Below are 18,332 nucleotides of genomic sequence, written 5' to 3' on the forward strand. Positions count from 1 at the left end.
TTATGAAACAGAAGCCTAATTCCTGTAGACATCAATGGTGGGCTTGAGGGAGCTTTGCAGAGTATGTTTACCTATGTAGAACTCTGAAAGAAATAGAGCCAATTTCCATTGCGTTTGATTTTATGTAGGTTAGCTTGTTAAAAAATTCATGTTTTTATATTGTCACAAAACGCTGTAAATAAAATTTCGGAAATGTTCCTAGACAGTTTGGAGTCTTTTGAACCCATGGCTCATCCATAGCATCACCATTCTGGACTCTGCGTCAAGATGGTGACACATTGTGTCACTTCAGTCAAACCCATTTTCTGTGTATCTGTTGCCCTCTAGGGACTCCAACACGAAAAGAAACATCCGATGTGGACATTTGCCAGAAATCATTACACCATTGGCTTTTCTTCCTGTCACTCATTCAATTTAATCTCAATTTTCATTCTTAAAAACTTGTATTTAGCATTTCTGTGATCTGAGTAAAATTAATTTAAAAAAAATAAACCTAAAAAAAATCAACCTGAATTATCCTTCCAAACTCTAGATATATTGCAAATATTACAACTTGGTAATCCTGATTATTTTCTATTTGGTTCTGTGAGTTTGACAGAAACAGAAAAATAGTATAACTTTTTGGGATAGAAAAAGAATAGATTATAGTAGTAGTAACATGAAAAAGATTTCTGCATTTAATAAATTAGTTTTCTATTACCTTTTAGAGTTTAGGTAAACTTATATGAGTAAAATGTTGAGTTTAAAATCACCTTTGTGCTAAATGCATAGTTTCTTCACAAAAAAAGGAACAGTCTGTAATAAGTGGACATGTTTTAGGCTATGCTAGCAAATCTTCCTTGGCTACAGCTGGCTAAGTGGGTGCCTGATCTGAAGACAATAATCAGCTGGCTGGACAGCTGCCTATGAGGTAGCCTGGGGTAAAATGGTATTCTGAAGTAGAAAATAGCTAAACTAATCTGATGCACACTTTTAGAGATATTTGGGACATATGAAGAGTATCAAATAGGTAGCAGCTGATCATGATTATCGTGATGCCAAGGGGCATGCACTAGAGCTACAACGAAGGAAAAGCTGTGAGGTAGAAAAAAGATGCAGAGTAAATCCAGATGGTAAGAAGTGGAGGAGAAAACACAGAAAAATAACCAAAGACCAACAGAGAACTGTTTTACGTTAATGGTCAGCACTAGGGTAAGATCCCATAGTCTGACTGCCATGATCCCCAGAGCTGATGCAAATCTGGAATGACCTAGTCCAGCCTCCTTGAGAGCAGGTTGTATCTCGGTTCCTTGCCGGTTCCATTCCTTTCATTACTTCTGGTAACTGAATTGCACCTGAAAAACCCAGACTCCATTCAGTATAACAAAATCCCTATAATGAAGATATCAAAAAATTCTCTTCTAATTAATCAAGCAAGGGCAGGTTTTCTCTAGTATGTTACTTATGTAAAAATTGTTTGTCTGGATGTTTAGAATAAAATTGTTTTTAGTCAGTGTTTGTGAGCCTAGATGGGCGAGGGGGTTCTCGTACAAAAGCAGATATTATTCTCCGCTGTCACCTGTGTTTCCAGTTTTCATCTTCCTGTTGCCAACAAACATGTAAAGGAAACTCCCTTGGCCCTCAACACAGGTTATTTAATTTCTTAGAGTCTGTTTACTCAGTGGTATTGAGGAAACTCAGTTGTAGGGAAGTGAAATAAACCATGTTATGTGTGAAATTATTTTTTAAATAAAAGAAATTATCCAAATAGGAAAAATTGTTACTCTGTTTCTGGACTGCCATCGGGATTACCACCATCTAGCAGTGTGACCCTAAATTCTTAACTTCATCTCTTGGAACGTTGGTCTCTATGTTTACTAATTCTTTGTTTTCTTGATTTCTCAGTTTCTGAGAGAGAGTCCTTAACTCTTTCATTGCTATTATAAATTGGTCAATTTCTCCTTGTCATTCTATTGAGTTTGTTTTGATGCTGTGTTGTTAAGCACATGAAAATTCAGGATTGTTAAATTTTATGGGTGAATGTGTTTATTTACCACTATATGATAACTCTTATGTTCTTAATCTTACGTTTTTACTTAAGATCCACTTTGTCTAATACATATATTGTGACACCAGCTTTCTTAGATTAGTAGTTTTCTGGAGTATATTCTTTTCCAACCCTTTTCCTATCCTTTACTTTCAAGCTTTCAGTGCCATCATAGAAGATAGTATAGCATTGTGGTTAAGAACATGGCTTCCAGAATAAGACTGACTGTGTTACTTACAGCTGTGTGTGCACCTTGGGGTAGTTATTCAACCTCTCTATGCTTCAGTTTCTTCATCTGAGAAGTGGGAATGATAATAGCACTTACTTCATAGATTATTGTGAGTGCTGAATATGTTAGTATGGGAAAATTACTTAGCACTTTGCCTGTCACGCAGTAAATACACAACAAATGCTGGCTATTTTATTCTTACGAAAATGATAGTAGGACACAGTGGTTAAATACAGATTATGGAGCCAGACTGCTTGACTTTAAAGTCCCTTCCCACAACTTCCTAATAATAAGGCTTTAGGGGTTGTTGCGATGACAAATGTAGTATTAAATGTAAAGTCCTTAGAAGATAGCCTAGTATGCAAGAAGCTATCTATTATTAGTCAACTGTAGGATGGGTCTTGATAATTGCTTATGGTTGGATTTTTTTTTTTTTTGCCCAATCTGAGAATGTCTGTTTTACATTTATCTATGTTATAGTTATAAATACATTTTCTACTTATCATGCTTTATAAAAATTTGTTTCCTCTTTTTTTCCTGCTCTGTCTCTCTCTCCATTTTAAAATTCCCTTTTCTCTTCTAGAGGGTTAAATGTTTGTATTCTAGTTTTTAATTGGATATCTTTAAAATAATTCACATACATGCTAGATTTAACAAAGTCTACGATTAATATTTTTTCCCTTCTTACCAACAGTACAAGGCTCTTTGAATTATTTGATTCTGATTATCCATTATCTTATCTTCCAAGTTATTATTGTCCATTATTGTCTCTAAACCTGTAAAATATACATTGTAGTAATTTCTTTAATAGCTAATGCTTTATCAGGCATGTATTTGTGTTTCTCAATATTTTGCTCAAATTTCCTCTTTCTAGTTTTAATTTCTCACTTAAAAGTAGCTAAGAGTATTTAGAATCTAGGAATGGTAAATTCTCTCAGTTTTTAAAATAGAAAATATGTTTATTTTGTCCTCTTGAATGATAGTTTTAGATTAGCAGTTATTTATTCTTGCTCTTTAAAGATATTATTCCATTCTCTTCTAGCATCCATCATAATTGATGAGAAACCTTTTCTCAGTACAAATGTCATTCACTTGTACATCTTTTTTCCTCTAATTGCTTTTAAAAATTTGTCTTTGATGTTTTAAGTTACATATATGTATATTTCATGTATATACATATGTACATATATAATGTATATAAACATATGTATATACACATATATACACATGTAAATATATAAATAAACATAATATATAAGTATATATAAATTTATTTTTACTTTTTTTATACCTGGGTTAATCACACTTCCTTATTCTAAGTATTCATGGTTTTCATATGTTTTTGAAATCCTTAGCCATATCTTTGGCTATTACCTTTCTTCTGTTCTATTCTCTCTTTCTAGAATTTCTGTGAGATATATGTTGAACTTTCTCAATCTTGCTCCATTCCTCTTAGTCTGTTTTTTGTATATTCAATCTCTTTGACTCTCTGTGCTGTAGTTTGACTAACTTCCTCAGCTCTGTCTTCTGGTTCACAAATTCTCCCTTTAGTCGTATCTAATTAGCTTTCAGTCCATCTACTGAATGTTTAACTCGTGACTATTTTTCATTTCTACAAGTTCAATTTGAGTCTTTTTCAGTTTCAACTGCTTTTTTCTTCATTGTGTGTTCTTTTATTATAGTTTCTATTTAATGTTGTGAACCTACTTGTTTTGTGGTCTCTTTCAGGTTATTTTATTATGCCAAGGTCTTGGAGTGCTAGTCTTATTTTAGCCCTGCCAACTTTCCTTCATGGTAAATCATATACTGTGTGGTTTGTAATTTTTGATTGTATACTTATCTTCAGTTGTGGTTGTTTTTTGGAAGCGTCCAAATTCAGTATTTTTGTGTTAGCTCTCGCAGGCACCCCAGAGGTTTTATTGGTCTTTAACTAGTCTTTACTCTAATACCTTTTTGTGAGATTCCACAATAATACAGGTAGCATAATTCGGATTGCAAATCTATGTGTGGGAAAGGGTTGGAGATATTCTTTCTCATGGCACTTTTTATTTTTCTTTTGTCTTAAGGCTAAGACCAGAGATTTTACAACTCTCTTTTCCCATAGGATGGAGTTGTCCCAGGATACCAGATTTATGCAGCACATTCAGTTTCAGCACCACATTTCAACTGAGTCCAAGGCCACATGTCTTGAAACTCTCTGAGTAGGAAGACCAGAATCCTTAACAATAAGAGTTTATAATGACTACCTCCCTGGCCTAATATGGTGTCAACCATATTATAAGTACATAATATAAGTACATATTTGTTTTTAAGTCAACTAACCTAAGTATATATCTGTTTTTAAGTTTCTTCTTCATTCCTGGTGTCTGAGAATTTCTTTCCTTTCTTCAGAGCTCAGCCATATATTTTAAAATTCTTTTTAAACATTCTATCCAGCAATTGCGTATTTACAACTAGATCAGAAGGTAGTTTTTATTAGCTCAATATGCCATGTAGGAAAACTTAAAATGAAAGAGTTCACCACAATTAGGATTGGTAAATAGGTTTCATGTTCATAGCTATTCCTGATAATTGGTAGTGGTCATCTGGAGCATTGGGCTACACGTGATGTCAAACCAAGTTTAGGAACAAAGGCAAAGAATGTTGTGATCGATTAGTGGTATCTGCATGGGGGTTTAGGGTGGTGAATGTTAACATGCATGTCTTGCATTTACTCACGAGGGTCAAATAATTTCTGTCTTTTACAGTATTAAGCTTCTATGATATCTTAGTGTGTAAGTGCATACCTTTAAAGTCTTTGATTAATTTTAAGAGGTCAATGAAATATTCCTTTTCATTTCATTTTCATTCTTTTAGTTAAAAAGAGGTTGATAACATTCTCTTGATGTGATTTTACTGTGTAGTGTCTTCATCTTCACAAATATTACTTTGCCCAGATCTTTTTTTTCTAAACACAGAAAGTAAACAAAATAACTTTTACCTAGGTAATTAGATAATATTGGTTTTCTAAAGAAGAACCCACCACACTTAAAGATATTTAAAGAAACGAAAAAAATTAAGATATGGGCATCCATAAACAAAAACCAAGGAATTGAAACGTACGATCTATCCTTTGGTCAAGGAATTACACAAGTCCCTTACATGCATCCCATAAGTGAAGCACTAAAACTTGGACCTTCATGGCTTCTTTTGTCATTTTTATATATGCCAGTCTTCTTTGCCCTACTAAAGATTTTTTTCTTAATTCATCAGAGTCTCATGGTTTCCTCTAGTATATTTTACACAAATGTATTACTCAGACCACTGTTGCAAATGAATGAGAAACAACTTCCTGTTTCTCTGTTCATTTCTGAATAATCTGTACAGAAGTACCAGGAAGAGGGGAGTGGCACAAAGTACCCCATACAGCCTGACATCCTGCATTTCAAGGGGAGTAATAAAACAGCTTTTTCCCTTTCCTTGGGTTAAGATTTATTACTCGTATACCATCATCATTCATCATATAATAAGTACCCATTGGACACCTGGAAAAATAGTAGTTGCTATGGCAAACCTCTTCATCTGAAGAGTAATACTTGCATGCATTCTTCATGGCTTGATAGGAAAAGAGGAAATAGATGGGTGACGAAGAGGTAAGAGAGTTGGGAAATCTTTCTAATGTTGTTTTTCAGGTTACCATGAATCGAAAGCATTTTATATTGGGAAGCTTTCTCTCTCTTTTGTTTAGGAGTATACATGCTGGCTTTTAGTTTCATCAGACTCAGATAGGACTAGCGGTGTGCTGACAAATGTTAACAACCTCTATTCGTAGCATTTACTGATTTTTCTGGTATTCTCCCCATAGCAATTTTCAAGCTACCAATTTGATGTTACTGAACATAGAATTTGGAAGAAATGCATAAAATTGGCTCTCGTGAGCTAGTAAGAGCTGGCTCCAGCACACTGCTGACTAGAATGCAAACTTTTAGAAGAAAAGGATTTTGTGTAACCTATAATATATAACTATAATAAATTTGCTACATGGGCCTTTTTAAAAGTTGGGTATTTAAAACCTTAAACTTTCTATAGCAAATAAAGAATCAATTTTTAGCAATTCATGGTGACAGAAACAGGCACTATTATGTGGATGAAATTAAATTCATGGAAATACCCAAACCCTATTATTAGGCTTTAATTTTTGCATTATATCAAATCTTTAATTAAAGCATCAAACAAGTAACAAAAAAAAAAGGATATCACTTTTTCCTACTTTTTTTTGTTTCCATCCTTACCTACAGGTCACATGTAACCTGAAACCATAAAACTCCTAGAAGAAAACATAGGCAGTAAACTCTTTGACATTGATCTTAGCAATATATTTTTGGATCTGTCTCCTCAGGCAAGGGGAACAAAAGCGAAAATAAACAAATGGGACTACATCCAAGAAAACCATCAACAAAGCAAAAAGGCAACCTATTGAATGGGAGAAGATATTTGCAAATGATGTATCTGATAAGGGGTTACCATCTAAAATATATAAAGAACTTATACAACTCAATATTAAAAAAACAAACAATCTGATTAAAAAATGGGCAGAAGACCTGAATAGACATTTTTCCAAAGAAGATACACAGATGGCTAATAGACACATGAAAAGATGCTCATCACTAGTCATCAGGAAAATGCAAATCAAAATCACAATGAGATATCACCTCACATCTGTCAGGATGGCTATTGTCAAAAAGACAATAAATAGGAAGTATTGGTGGGGACATGGAGAAAAGAGAACCCTAGTACACTGTTGGTGGGAATGTAAATTGGTGCAGCCACTATGGAAAACAGCATGGAGGTTCCTCGAAAATTAAAACTAGAACTACCATGTGATCCAGCAATTCCACTTCTGGGTATTTATCCAAAGAGAATGAAAATACTAATTCAAAAAGATATATGCAGCCCTACATTCATTGCAGCATTATTTACAATAGTCAAGATATGGAAGCAACTTGTGTCCATTGATAGATGACACTGTGACATCGATAGATGAATAAAGAAGATGTGTATGTATACATATATGTATATAAGTGCATGTATATACACATTGTATATATGTATATACATACACACACACACACACACACACACACAATGGACTATTACTCAGCCATAAAAAAGAATAAAATCTTGCCATTTGTGACAATATGAATGGACCTAGAGGGTATTATGTTAAGTGAAATAAGTCAGACAGAGAAAGATAAATACTGTATGATGTCACTTACATGTGGAGTCTAAGAAACAAAACAAATGAACAAGCAAAACAAAACAAAACCAGACTCGTAGATACAGAGAACAGACTGGTGGTCACCAGAGGGGAGGAGGATGAGGGGATGGGAAAATAGGCAAGGGAATTAAAAGGTGCAAACTTCCAATTATAAAATAAGTAAGTCACAGGGATGTAATCTACGGCACAAGGAATATAGTCAATAATATGGTCACAACTTTGTATGGTGACAGATAGTTACTAGACTTATTGTGGTGATCATTTTGTAATGTATATAAATGTCGAATCACTATGTTGTACCCCTGAAACTAATATAATATTGTATGTCAACTATACTTTAATAAAAATAAAGTCAATATAATCCACAATCTGAAAAATAAACATCTATAGAATTATACTAAAGCAAAGCTGCAAAAAGATTTGAAATAATCTTGTAAATAATTTACCTTCATTGGCAGAAATTAGTATATTTGATTCCATTTTTCATAATTTAATTTGGTAGAAGAGTCTCAAGCAATGATTGTAGGTTCATTTCATTCATTCATTCATTCATTTAACAATATTTTTTAAGGGCCTTCTATGCACTAGGTGCTATTCAATATACTAGGACACAGAAGTGAACAAAACAGACAAAAATCTCTACCCTCATGTGGCTTACATTTGGGAAAGGGAACCAAAAACTAGATAAATAAGCAAAATACATAATATGATAAATAGGGATCATTGCTAAGGAGATAAAATCAAGTAAAAAAGGGAAATATTGTGAATTTTAGATTAAAATGTTAGATGGGTAGATAGAGAAATTGCGGCAGCCATAAAGAGAAGTCACCCAAGGTCTTGACCTTTGCCTTGTCTCAATTTGTGAAGCGCTCTACTAACCAACCCAAGCACCCAAAGCTAGTTCTGAAAAACAGCAAATTTCCAAAGCCCTTGAATAGATATTTCTTTAGTCTGAAACTACAGAAAAAAGAAAACACATCTAAGGACACATTTAAGAGATAGAGCCCGTGAGGGGACACTCTGTAATGAGATGGGAGAGAAGTTTCCTTTGTCTTCACCAAGAAAGGCTCAGGGAGGAGAGGGTCAGCAGTAACAAAGGGGTGAAGAAAGCATATATTTTCCCTTGATTCCTTATTTTTTTGCTCAAAAAATAAAAGGTTAAACATGTTGAAGATTTTATGTAAAAAATTTAAGATAACGAATTCAAAATCGCTCTTAAAAGTTAGGACATATTGCCACAAACCACATTCTCCACTTTCTGATTTATAAAAAATTTCAGAAATGTCCAGTGTAACAATGATAGAGAGTCTAGAGAGCAGAGGAAGGGCATAAGTACCCATGAAATGAAGAAATGGTGGAAACTCCTGGGCAATATGTTGGTGGAATGTAATTTTTATAACCTCTTTAAATCTACATCTTATACTTCAAAAATCATTAAAGATGAAAAATTTTAAATTTATGAAGTTTTACTCGATTCCATTTATACAGTATGCCATGAGTAGGCAAAATAAAACATATATTTCAGTTACTATGAGTTCTATCTTTTAGTTTAGAATGTGAGCCGTTTGTCTCACAGTGTGGTGAATGCCGAGATGGGGGTGGGGCGGAGATTTGGCGCGATTCAGGATAGGGCAAAAAGGATGGATTTGATCTTGGTGATTCAGGGCCTGGGAATTCAAGTCGACTTCAGAGTGTGCACTTAGGCAATTTTTGTTTAAATAAATGGAAAATTGGCACACGAATGACTCAGAAAGAGTTCAAGCCTGCCTAATATGCAATCTAGGGAGAGAGAGAATCCAATTTGATAACAACATTCTAGAGAGAAAATTTTACCAAAAAAATCACAAAGGGCCTTTTGCTCTCTAAAAAGAGTTCTTTTGGCAAAGTGCCTGCTTTCACATTAGACTCCTGCTTATGATGTTTTCTTTATACAATTTACATATTCTGCTTTTTTTTTCATTTCACAAGTTTTACTTAAAAGTCTTTCTACAGCATTATTTATATTTTATCTTATTCTCATTATGGCAGTTCCTAAAATAAAACATACAAATGCTCCTTGGTTTTGCTTTTTTTTTTTCTTTTTTAATGCTGCAGAATCCTGGGTACTGTGCGTGTGGTAATAGACAAATGAGAAACTCCACGGGGGGTATAAAATTGCAGATACATAGGAATTTGGGAAGATACACCGGTGATACGTGAATTGTTAATTTTAGATTTTTATGATAAAATACATCAACTGCCACTAAATTGTGTGCTCCTTTCTCTATATTGTTTTAAAGAAGAGAAAATAATAACACCTAAGATTCCACATATTGTCAAACTGAAAACTTGCAGTAATTTCTCCTTATTACACTAATCTCAGACATTCTCAATAAAATAAATAGAGAGATCAATAGCTCTCTAATTGGTAGAAACTCTTGGTATGGTTGTATAAAGTTCATTACTGTTCAGACATTTAATAAGCAAATGTCCTCTCAGCAATTCCAAATAGCTTCAGTTCCTATTGAACACAATTCTCTTTTCAAACCATTGATGTGAAATGATTCTATTGACACTAGCTATTGAAGAAAACCTTTAGTTGGAGGGAACTATGTCCAACATTTATCTCTATTGGTGGAATTTTTTCATTTTATTTATTATTCTTTTATTTTTCATGTGAGAAGGAAAAAACAAAGTCAGATCAAACACATCTGTAGAACAAAACAACAGGGTTCGCACCAATGTACAGGGTTGGGAAGATTCTACTCTCATTTGCTCTGAAAAGCCCCAGTGCATTTTCCCATACACAGGCAAAACAGGGAATGCCTCAGCCACTTTTGTACGATGCCCAGGAAATGTGTCACTTATTAACATGCAGTTTTCATGCTTTCCTGGACATACCTCTTGAACTTCCTTTTCCTTCTTAGTTCCTGTCCTTTTTTAAAGAAAATAGTAGATAAATTTAGAAATAAGCATGAGTGCAGTGACTTATTCAATTTGGAGAGGGAGCGGTACTTTTTCATTCTCCCAGGTGAATATTTGAAAAAGGGTCTGCAGCTAAATTTCCCAGACTGACTGTTTTTATTCCACGTTAAGTAGTGATACCAGTTGAGTAAAGACACTCAGAAAAGCCCTTCTGAGCATCACAGGGTTTCTCTTCCCTTTGGCTTTTGAAGTCAATGCTTACTACCTACCTACCGTCCACCGGTCCTTTAATCAGTGTCCAGCCTGTCCGATGAGAATAGCCCCAGGATGGTGCCCCAGACCAGGCCATGGGCAGCACCCCTTTGTCCCTCTCACATAGATGGGACATGATTCCACAGGATTAGCCAACAATTATATGCTCTGAACTGATCAATTCAGTCAATTTACTGTGCAAAGTAAATTGATCCTTCAGAACAAAGGGTTCTGTCAGCAGGGAGCTACCTGAGAAAGCAGCATGCCTGTGTAAACAGTTCTGTCCTTGTCCCAGTGTGGAGTGGCCCTGCGCCATATGGTGCCACTATGAACTTATTAGCTGACGGATTAACTGATCTCCGCATTTGGGATCCCCAGTTTCCAGCTGTGAGAATGATTGATGGGCTAACTACTGCTCCAGTCTTGGAAGTTATTTCCTCCATTTAACAGAGTCAAGAAGACAGAAAATTGCCCCCTTTGTAAATGCTAATCTCACCACTCCTTCGAACACCCAACATAGCAATTTATTCAAGGCAAAGTCTTAAAATTGGTATAGTGCACATCAAATGCATACTAATTAGCAATTTCTTTTGAAGGCTCCATCACTTATTAAGGGTCTCCTTTTCCATATGTTCATCATGCCCCACTTCACCCTTTAATTACAAAACAGCACTTTCAACTAATTGTGAGAAGGTATATTGTGCCCGGAATCTGTATTAAACATTATACCTTCTGAGGCCTAATTTAGGGTCACATGGAAGGCAGACAGATAAGCGGGCAAAAAAGCTCACAACTGTCGTCTGCAGTTTTCGGCATATTTGGGCGTTGTTCAGGAGGAGCATTTTATCTAAGATGGCAGCTATGACACTCACCAGTGGCCATTACAACAAGCACTGGGCAGAAAGAATGGGATTAATCGTAGGTTAATAATTGAGACCTTTCCTAGTTTGAGAGGAACTCACATGAAATCAACAGATACATGATAATATTACTTGCAACTTAACAATCCCTTCACCCACAAAAGGACCACACAATTTTATAAAGCTAATAATTTGTTACTGGATTAAATGCCTCACAGTTAAATATATATACCATAATTGCCTTATAGAAAGGGGAATTTTACAAAATACACCTGAACTATACTTAAAATAAATTCCTCCTCTTTGAAATCTTGGTGTTTTGCTTTATTAAAATTCAGAGATTTCAAGCCACCCAGGTAACTCTAACCTTGATCCCAATGATACGCCTGTCATTTGGTCTGTTATTGTTAATCTTGCTGCAATACTGGGTGATAAAGAACTGGTCAACTCCTTTCCCTGGCCAGTTATTTCCACAGAATTTTCTAGACAATGCAGTGGAAATTCCTCCTCAGGACGCTGGCACTTACAGAAAGACTTGGCGGGAGTTTAGGATTCAGGTATACTTAGGCTGCAAAATGGGGACTGAACCAAAGAACCCTTTGGATTAGTGGTGGGGAAAGGGTAGAGAAGGGATCCACACTTTTTAAGAGAACTTCCTTTTCGGAATTGAGGGTTTTTAGAGACTGTCTCTGTGGAATAAGTCCCATAAAAGTCCAGTGAACCTGTCTTCATCTGATAAGAACAGCATTCCATAAATACTCCAAGGAACTAGTCAGATCCGTCCATCTGTAAGTGAAGACCGCTTTGAAGCAGTCTTCAAAACCCTTGCTGAATTTGCAGCTGATGGATGGAAGAGATGGAAAGAATGTGAATGGCAAAATAGGTATAGACTTTGCTTTTTTCTCTAGAAAATAATTGCAGGAACTCTCGAGCAGCTTCTTTGTTGTTGACTGTCTTCAGCCAAATGTCCTTGTTCAAATCCAGACTGCCTCTGTTTCTGATGGTTATTAACACTTTAACTCCCAAGCTCTCAGGTTCAGAATCACTTTGCTTCACGTTTGTTTTAGTGAGTTCCAACCAAGCTTCATCCAGGATTTGGATCCTGGTTTTTTAGCTGTGTGACCTTCTGCAGATTTTGATTCAGTCTCTGAGTCTCAGCTTCCTCCTCTGAGACTCATGAGAGAATCATACCTCACCTCAGAGGTTTGGGTTAAATCTGATATGCTGATATGTGAGCACACTAGAGTGTCATGGAACAGAGATGGAGGCTAAAACATTTCTTTTCTTTTCTTTCCTTCCTTTCATTCACTAATCACTTTGGCAACTTGATTTCATCAATTCTCAGTACCACACTCACCATTTAGGTTCCTTCTGTGGGAAAAGAGCTTGGGTATTTCTCTTCCCTAAAGTTAAGAACATAAAGAAACTGTCATAAGGAAAATGAAAAATACCATATTATCTTCTTTCAAGCAATACACAATATACTAAATATTAATGTAGTATGAGGTCAATCATTATTTTAAAATGACTCTCTGAAATTTGGTTGCTCTTTCTTTTAATAACCAGTTGAATTTCCATATTGAAATTGTGATGTGTGCAAAGAGAACAATTCATGCGAATACTGGAGTTAGAGAGACGATCATCATATTTATGAAAAATTGGTGTCAAAGGCAACTTGAAGAAGTCATCTGTATAAACCTGGCAAATAATTGTCAGGTATCAAGGATCTCAGCATTCTTTTTTTTGTCTTTTGTAGGTTTAACAATCTTAGCAAGTTTATGTTGAATTGGGGTTGTGCAGATAGCCAAATAGACTGCCCCAAATATCTTCAGATTCACTAGACAGTCATTTTATTTTAGCTTTGAGGATCTGACCAAAATAAATGCTTTTATTATAGAAAGGTTTACAGTATTTTAAAAATTAGATTCGATGTATTTTGTTGGGATATTAAGGTTGTAAGCTACAATTTGTACTTTGAAATAAAATATGTAAATCTTGTTTCTGATTATCCATGCTCATTGAGAGGTTTACCTGAAAATAGTGTGTGGCAGATAAGTGATTTATATTTGGTTGGGAAATAGAGTCTATTATTTTTCCATCAGATTTATCTTTTTTTCTCTGCCTTGTCCTTCCCCACTTACGCGATTCTCTTAGACAAATGCCAGCAAGCTGAATTTCCACCTCTATATCAGATTACTCAAGGATAATCACATGTTTAATAACGACAAAGGTGCCACCAGATTTCAAAAAGTTGCTCTTTATATTTGCTGTTGATTTTTTCTGCACAGGAGAAACCATGAATGATATAGCATTCAGGTTAAAGAACTTCCACCCCCAAATGTTAGGGGAATTTTATCCCTCGGAAAACCTCTCCCCAACCCTTCACCCTGACCAATTTTTGAATTGCTAGTGACTTGAGGGTAAAAACCCTATTTTGTATATCTATTTATATCTGGTCTTTGAAAATCAGTCAGTATTCAGAGTAAATGTGGTTGAACACAAGAGATAGTCATGGTCTATGGAAAGCAAACAGCTATTTGTACTGTCAAATAGGAGCCGAGTGTCCAAGAGCATCTGTGATATCCACCAGCCTTGTACATGAGTCAGAGCTATATATTCTGAGTTTTTAAATTGTGACTTTTAGAGAGTGGAGGACACAACTCACACCTCTTCTCATCTTCTCTAAACGTTTACCTACAAAGATTGAGTTGCAGAGCGTTACTGATTCTATATGGGCTTCTTCACAAAATTTTATCTGTTCCTCTGTCCTTCCATTTGTGTGTGTACATATGGATGTGTCGGTGGCAGGATTGGAGTGGGTAGGCCAGTAATTAGGTGAGGAATCCTTCCCTCCAAAGATTGATTGAGCTTGGGAATTTCATTGATGAGTGTGTATCAGTTCATTTGATATTACAGAATGAACAAGAGCTGTGAGATTACCTTAGTTTTATCCCTTGTGAGTTCACAAAAGCTACTCTTCACATTTCCTAAAGGCCACATTTGGAACCAGCATTAACTCCTTAGTTTAGCATAACTTCTTCAAGTGTTTGGACTTTTTAATTTTACAGTTCAAAGGTTGCTACTGGATGTTGTTTGCCTTCAGGACCCTAATAATATGACCAAGCTTGAAGTGTTCTATTTTGAGTGATAAATATATTCACAGTACAAAATGTAGAGTACCTAAGTCAACATCAGAGATTTTCCAATTTTAAAAACCCTCACAAGTTTATATGCTGAAGTTTTCCTGAAAGAAAAGAATTGGTTTCAATATTGCTTTGTATTTCCTGAAAACACATCAGTCCCAGCTTGGGAAAGGAAGGCAGACAATGGCCATAGGAGAATTAAGTGTTTCCCTCATATCTGTCGTAATGTGGGTAATACACAGATACACAAGCAACAGTTGACCAACACTACACTTCCTTCTCAGCCACAGACATGGAAATGCTTTACAAAGCAAGATGAGTAGTAGTGTGATGTTGGACTTGGCACTATTTTCGTAACAGAAAATGAACGGTCCTTAAGAATAACCAAGTCAGAAATGTGCATCAATTTGTCAATAACTACATCATCAATGAAAAAGAAGGTTACATAAAGAATGGAACATACATGAGATTCCAGAATTTTACATTTAGTGGAAATTTTTGAGATTTACTCCTAAAACTTCTAAAGATGAATGTAAAATTGCCGAAAGAAATCATTAGTCATATTAGAAATACACTAGGAACTATTCCTATGCTGGGAAATGGATCAAAACCCACATTTCTAACTGACATTTTACAGGTATTTTGTCTTCTTTTTTGAAAGAACAGTGCACTTTTTCTCTCCTTTTAAATATTTGTTATGACAGTAATCCCCATTCAAATGAATAGAGATATTTTTCATTCATTTGGATCAAAACCAGTATTGAAACATTTTTAGACTAACTCTTTTGCACATTTCTTTTAAACTAGAGATTGACAAAAGAAGCATGAAAATTGTATACTTTTTTATTTTTTTATTCAGAACTGTCTTGAAAGACTTCAAATACTTTTTTTTCTTTTCCATAATGGCAGCTGGACTAACAGCCCATATGCCAAGTTAAAATCTGAAGTAGTTTTAAATGACTGAGATTTTAAACCTCAAAAATTACTGTTTATAATGGAAACTCAGACATAATAGTTCACGATGGAAATTCAGTCACCATGGTCAGGTGGATGGCGATGCTGCAACAAGGAAATGTAATTAAATTGTCTATATCAGGAAGAGAGTTGACTAATCATACATAGGGAGCCTTATGTGCTATAGTTTTTTAACTTTTTTCCTTAATCATCCTTAGGTATTTTATTTTCAGCTCTAACTTTGTGCTGATCAAACTTGCTTCTGATTTCTCTTAATTACCAATGCTGTGAAGATGTTGTATCTTTTCCATGCTCCCTTACAACCGACTTTCAAATCAATTTAGGCATCTCAAAAGCATTTCTAAAATACCAGATGCTCTGTCAGCTGCACAGAACAATGTGCTAATAATTATATTTCTCGTTCTTACAGCAGATCAAAGCCAGAGATGAGGTGGCATACACCTAAGATATTCAAACTCTGGCTTGAAGGTCAATTGGATCTGCCGACATGTGTTGCTGATTTTGTAACATGAAAGCCAGCTAGAAAGAACAGGTCAGTGAAATGCATGTACTCCGTATTCCTCATCTCAGCCCTATCCAAATGTTTACAGAATAGTTTGAAGAGACTTGCAGTTTCCTGTTATCAGTCTTAGTAAAGCTTGGCAAACCTTTAATAACAAGTCTATCAACAACCCACCAGGGATTTGATTTTAGTCTTTGAGTGCTTGAATTTTTATGTTTATTGAGCAATTTTTAATTGGATGAACCAAGACCTTTCTTGATCAGTTGCCCACATTGCCTCATGGAAGTGTGGCATGCATGCTCAGCTTGAAAAGGCAATGGCAGCTGGGGAAAAACAGCACTTTGTGTAAGCCGAGAAGAGGGCAGGCAGACAGACAAGAGGCAAGAGTCCCCTGGAAGAAGCTTTAGTGTGAGTGCTTTAAGCCATCCAGAGAAACTAAACTCGACTAATCACTACCTTGCACTTGTGTTATGTTTCCACGGTTGAACGTCAAACATTGGAACAAGGAGACAAGCACCATTCAAAGGCCAGAGTCCCTCAGCTAAACCAGAACTGGGGGTCAGATTCACGTCTGTCAACTACATTGCACATTTGAAACTGCACTTTAGAAAAAAGAGAGAAAAATAATGTAGCAGCAGTTTCCTCTGTAGTCAACGCCACACACCAGTGCCAGATTAATTTTATCATGTTTTAGAAATGTCAAAACCTTCAAGGATTTCCCTGTGCTCCCAGAGTAAACCGCCAGCTCCTACATTTGTGTTTCGAAGCCTGCTCTAATATGACTCCATCCTACATGGGAGCCAGGGTTCTGAAGCCAGAATATCTGGGCTCAAATTCCAGCTCCCTTGCTTACTAAGCTGTGTCACCTTGCACAAGTTACTTAACCTCTTTGTGCCTCTGTTTTCTCCTCTGTAAAATGGAAATTAAAATGCTGCCTGTATTATGTGGCTTTTATGAAGATTAAATGAGCTAACCTGTGAACGTTCTTAAAACCATGCATAACACCTGGTGAGAATGACACCGTACCAATGCCTAATAAGGAAAGGAGGAGCCGCTATACCACAGTGCGAGTCACGCTCATTCACCTCTCTTATTCTCTACTCATGGCCTTCTGCCCTCTTAAAATTCTTTACGAGGTCAGAAACGGTAGGAGGCAAGAACCAGAAATCTAACTAACATGAGAATCCCTGGGACGGGGTTTAGGTTGACCTTCCAGAAGGGTCTGCTCAGAATTCCCCCAGCCCTTTTCAGGCTCTACTCCTTTGCTTATTTGGTTCTTCTTCTTTGCTCTGTCTTTCCTTCTCCTTTTTATTCAAAACATACTCATCTTTCAGTGTCAAGATCAAATTCTCTATGATGCCTTTCTAGAATGCTTTGGGCTCTCTCTTTTTTTTAATCAACTGTATCTCTTATGGTAGTTGCCATTTTTTGAGTCCTTAATCATACACTGATTTGTTAAGTTAATATTTGCTTGTATATTGATCTCATTCTTCCCAAATATATATATATATTTAATATATATACCATATAGATAATACCACTATATATGTGTAATATAGCTTACCAAGGACAGGGGCAGATGCTTCTTTTACATCTCCTGTGAAACTGAGCCTAAAGTAAGTGCTCAATAAACTTTATTGAATATAATTTAATACAGTCAGTTAATGTCTTTTCTTCCAGTCCTCTCTGCAAAACTAGTCACAGTAACTCAAAAGAAAATGTTTAAGAAAAGACCAATAAAATACTAAAAGATACCAGGGACAAAAGAAACCTATAGCTACCAAAGCTAAAGTAGATTTTCATGGGCTGAAATGAAAAAGATGGCCTTTCCTCTGAGTTACTTTCTAATTTATTTCGCATATTTAAAATACATTTACAAGCAAAGAAACTGGGCACAAAGAATCCCACAAGTTAAGACAGAACTGGTGCCAGAAACTCTGTCTTCTGGGGTTCTGTCTGGTTCACCTTGTGTCTACACCACCATGGATTAAGTTGAGAAAAGGAATATCCAGAGTGGTTCAGTCTACAGATTTGTTAATCTAGGTGGAGTTAGGAATTAGATAGGCAATCATATTGTTCCCTGATTTCCATGAGTAACTGCTATTAGAAAACTATTGTCATCTGAAACTCAGTGTTTTAGATATGCAGTGGGCCTTTAGCCCTTGATGAAAACCAGCAATCTCA

At 35.7% G+C, this 18,332-nt stretch overlaps 1 long non-coding RNA gene across 1 annotated transcript in view; it reads left to right on the plus strand.

Annotated features, from left to right (window-relative positions):
- Positions 1–16,178, plus strand: part of LOC139075409 (uncharacterized) — a 187,321-nt gene extending 171,143 nt beyond the window's left edge. The window contains exon 3 of the long non-coding RNA XR_011525788.1: positions 16,056–16,178. This is a non-coding gene — a long non-coding RNA (uncharacterized lncRNA). The remainder of the gene's footprint in view (positions 1–16,055) is intronic.
- Positions 16,179–18,332: the final 2,154 nt, after the last annotated feature.

The sequence above is a fragment of the Equus przewalskii genome, chromosome 13 (assembly GCF_037783145.1).
Source record: "Equus przewalskii isolate Varuska chromosome 13, EquPr2, whole genome shotgun sequence".
Lineage (NCBI taxonomy): Eukaryota > Metazoa > Chordata > Mammalia > Perissodactyla > Equidae > Equus > Equus przewalskii.